The sequence below is a fragment of the Gekko japonicus genome, unplaced genomic scaffold (genome assembly GCF_001447785.1).
Source record: "Gekko japonicus isolate JY-2015 unplaced genomic scaffold, Gekko_japonicus_V1.1 scaffold1097, whole genome shotgun sequence".
In the NCBI taxonomy this organism is placed as follows: domain Eukaryota; kingdom Metazoa; phylum Chordata; class Lepidosauria; order Squamata; family Gekkonidae; genus Gekko; species Gekko japonicus.
In genome coordinates, this window is record NW_015162513.1 from 115341 (window position 1) to 119940 (window position 4600).

Sequence of the window (4600 nt, forward strand, 5' to 3'; positions counted from 1 at the left end):
CGCCCCTGCCAGACAGCCCCCCCCCCGCCCCGCAGGAGCAACGGGGAGCAGGAGGCGATCTAAAGGCTCCGGTTTGCTGCCCGCACCTGCTCGGCATTGCAAACGCATCCATTTTGCAAGCCCTTGAAATTCCTCGAAGGGGCACCCTGGAGAGCGAATCGGTAGGGGGCGTGGTCCCTAGGTCCCCGCAGTAAGCCACGGGCCTGCGCCCCCTCTTCGTCGCCTTTTCCACCGGCTTCATGAATCATGACTGCCCGAGATGTGGTGGCGCCTTGGCAGGGAACGCAGCTTCAACGCGCCTCAAGAGCGATAGCAGGCGTAGGTAGCGTGCCCGGCGTCCAGCTCCCCCCAACGATGGGCGGGCGGCAGTAGCTTGGGCTACTTGGGGGTTTCTAGGGAGAACGAACAGCAAATCTGGTTCCTTACTCGGTAGAGCAATTGTACTGCTGAATTCGACGTTTCATTGGGTTAGCCAGCAGAGGAAGATTTGCTCTGAATTTTCACTACAGTACCAAAGGCTGTTCCTTCACAAATAATGCAGGCCCATCAAAGACTGGCAGACATCTCTTTCCAGGCTGAATTTACTTTTTATCTGCAAAACATCAGTTTGCCTGAACTGAGTTTCAGTTTCTTAGTCCTCACCCCAGCCCATTACTGATCACAGACAGTTTAGAACATCAATTTTACAGTATTTGTATTATTTGGTGATTTCCAATTACTGGGGGGAAATAAAAATGTATGACATCTGGAACCTGCGTTTTTTGATTCATTAAGATTCTTGTTTTAGATTGGGTTACTATTGTCCATCATAGAAAATGGGACTGGGTAAAAGTTGGATCTAGATTATTTTAAATGGATCCTCATGAATTCATATGATTTTTGCACTGAAAGAAAATAAAATGCTGTCATATTGTAGATCATGTCTTAGTGTATAGGCAGTATTGCAAAAATCATGCCAGTGTGTAGAAATGTGGCTGCAATGATTTTTGTGTTGGGTTACCCGAAACTTAGCATAAAATCACATATCATGTCTATAGCCACAAATTACACACACAAAAAATCATGGGATCCACTGCCTTGTAGCACTGCAAAGGCACAAAAACATGGTTCTGAAGCAAACATCATGAAAATCCATGCTTTAAAACTATGTTTCCATTCCATGGCAGTGCCATAAAGCAGTGGATGCATGCAGGGGTCATTTCCTGCAGGAGCGGCGCTCTGACAGTAAAGAGCCCAGGGGGCAGGCACATGCAACAAGCCCCACCCCCTGCTCCCAGCAGCCTTCAATTAGAGCAAGAAGCAGCCAGATAAGTTGCAGAGCCCCCCTCCAGCTCCCCGGTCCAAAACAGTCCCATGGCACCTTTAAGATCAAGTTTTATTCAGGTACAAGCTCTCCCTCCTCTGCAAGGAGAGATCTGCACGTTCTCCCCCCCACCCCCAGAGCTAGGAATCCAAAACAGTCCAGTGGAGCCTAAGCGATGGGTGTTGTCTTCTGACACACATCCGGTGATGTCAGGGAGTGTGGCATATGCAAATGAGTTGTGCTAATGAGCTCCTGCGCCTCTTTCTCTACGAAATGACCCCTGGATGCATTTTTTTTGTGGTGCTGCGCTGCCTATGGACTAAGACATAATTTACAATATGACTGTGGGGTGTTTTTTTTTGTTTCAATGTAACAATCATGAATTCATGAGGATCTGTTTAAAATTATCTAGATCTGACTTTTACCCAGTCTCATGCAAAGTGCTCTACCACTGAGCTATGAACCCTGTTGGGTGGGAGGCAGGTGTTGCTTAGTGGTAGAAGAAGAAGAGATGGGATTTATACCCCGCCCTTCACTACCCACTTAAACTAAGGATTCTCTCAAAACTCTTTCTTTTTGCTTGTGTATGGGGGGGGGGGGATTACAGCCTGGGCTGGTGACTTGAACCTCTTAGGCTTAGGAGCTATTAGAGACTACAGACTCACTTGAGGACCTGAAAGCCAATGGAGCTTGTTTATCAAGGGACTTTAAGGAGCAGGCAGGGAGAGTTAGCTGTCTTTGCTCAGCGTCAAAACTGCTCCCAGCTCTAGACATTTTCCAAGGACTTGTGCATTACAGAGATGTTGTGGACCAGAAGAGACAGTCGATGCAAAGGCACATGGTTATTATCAGCTAAGACTCTTGCCATTTCTGCTCTAAAATCACAGAAATCCAAGGCAAGGGAGCAGAGACTGACAAAGTGCTCCAATTCAACTGCAGTGATAAGAGTGGTATTACCAGCCAGCGAGAGCAGAGAGGTGCTTCTCCGTCATCACCGTGGCTGCCGCTGCTACTGCTTCCTCACAAACACCACTGGTGGCACTGCCTCCTTCTCTTCCGCCACCGGGGTAGTTGTCTGCGGCAAACTGGACGTGGAGTTCGCACAGGAACAAGCCGCATTTGTGCATGAGGAAATTGAGGTGCGGGCGCTTGGCTGGGCAGATGCTCAGGCTGAGGCACAGCCGGGGCCATAGGGTTGGGTAGAAGAGGCACTTGCGCCAGTGTGAGCAGGTGGCCGAGGCCCAAAGCTGGTCCAGTGCCGCCAAGAATGAGAAGATGTGAACCACCAGCTTGCTGGGCAGGGAGCTGGCAGAGCCAGTGCCCCCCGGCCCCCCGCACACTGATGACATCGCCACTGGCCCGGCACTAGCAGCTGCCAGCAGCTGCAGCCCCAAGCCCAGCCTCCGCCCTCCACCTGGGCAAGCAGGCCGGGAAAGGCAGCAGGGTTGAGACTCTACAGGCCTTTCCAGGCTCTTCCGCCTTGGCGGAAAGGCGGCGAGGGGGCTTCCTGCATATGCCCGCCCCTGGGATCCTTACTGCAGGAGCACCACTCCGGTGCGGTTCTGCAGGAAATGACCCCTGATCTTGAGACATAGTTAAGTATCACACGCATCTTGATTTCCATATGTTTTCAAAGCTAATTGATTAACAATGAGAAAATAAGATTGTTTTCCATTTAAATTCTGACCTCTAATGGCATAACATAAAAGCCACACCAAAATAGAGACGCCGCGGCGGGATCCCACGGATCCCCTGAGCTGCGGCGCCGTTGCTCCCCAGCACGATCAGATGCCGGGGAGGAAGCGACAGTCGGGAGGGGGAGGCTGACACTCCTGAAGGAGAAATATGGAACATGGACCCACCAAAATAAGACCCTGGGCCTTTGTGAGGAACCTGGGTTCTCACAATTATTTGTTTTTGGACAATATTATTTGTTTTTGGACAATATAGACAATTATTTCTTTTTAAAAATCCCTTTGTTACTTTCTAGTCTGAAATTTCTCCACAAATATGCTTGTCTGCTTTAAAGCACTGAAGAACACAACATATGATAATCCCAGATGCCATGTTAACTCCAATGTCTTTTTCTAGTTGGTGTTTCAAAATAAAGAGTACCCAAGGTATTTGATATGCTACTGATGAAATTTCCTGCAGATCAGAGGTTTATACAAGGTGTTGTGCATCATTAATATAATTAACCATTACAAGGCAAGGAAACCTAAAAAAAAATATGAGTTAAATATTGTAAATCTGTTAAAAGCATATACATTTTTTTTCAAGTTTGTGTTTGATTTCTGTCTTAAGGTTATCTGTATACTTTCCTTGACCAGAATGCTCTGCATTACCTTGAGTGGTGTAAACAGGGTGGTTTTAAATGGGTAGGAAATGAGACGTGGAGGTGGGGAGGGATCCCTGTTCTCCCTTTTGGTGCTGTTCAGTTTAACAATACTGTCCTGTGAAGTTGAAATTTCCATCTTCCAACTGGCTCAAAGCTGTTGTATTTTAACATCATATAGCAAGGGACCACAGCACCATGGAATAAATAACTTGTAATCTGTTGACTAATGTCTCCAATTCTATTTTTATGCAATAATCAAGAAACAATGCCAAGAAAGACAATGTAATATAATGCCCATAAAGGCTTTCACATAAATGTAGAATACAATCATACTGTGAAAGAAATCAAATTGACAAAATCAATTACAAACATATACAGAAATATTATGAAAAGCACCAGAAGTATCGGCTGAATAGACCCTAGTTGAAACTGACGAGAGCCTAAGTTGCATCTTGTTTTAAAATGTCTTCCTCAAAGTCAGCTTTGGAAATTCAGCTTCAGAAGTGCTGTTATAAATCAGCATACAGCATTACAGTTCAGATCGGTCTGTCTGGCACTAGTGATAGAGAAACACCTCACTGTTTAACCCAGATAGCAAGAAATCCATTTCCTCTATGAGAATCCACATTGTAGTATAAAAAACTCAATCTTTAAGTCACAAAAAATTAGCCAATCAAAGTTCTATAAGAGCAATACAGGCTTCTGCCTTCAACAAAGTTGGCAGGGTTCTCAGACAGTAAACCCCATTATAACATTTAAAAACAATTCTCTGGGAGTAATTTCTTGCAGCTGGGAAAACCTCATAAGAGCGTTTAAAGGGCCACAGCTGAAAATAGGATCAATTAAAATGATTTTATAAGAAATCTCAATGACTCAAGGTAGGGATAAAAAACAGAGTCCTCATTTTCAAATACCTTCTGCCCTGGTTATATGCTTGTGTCTCATCTCCATTTCCAAGT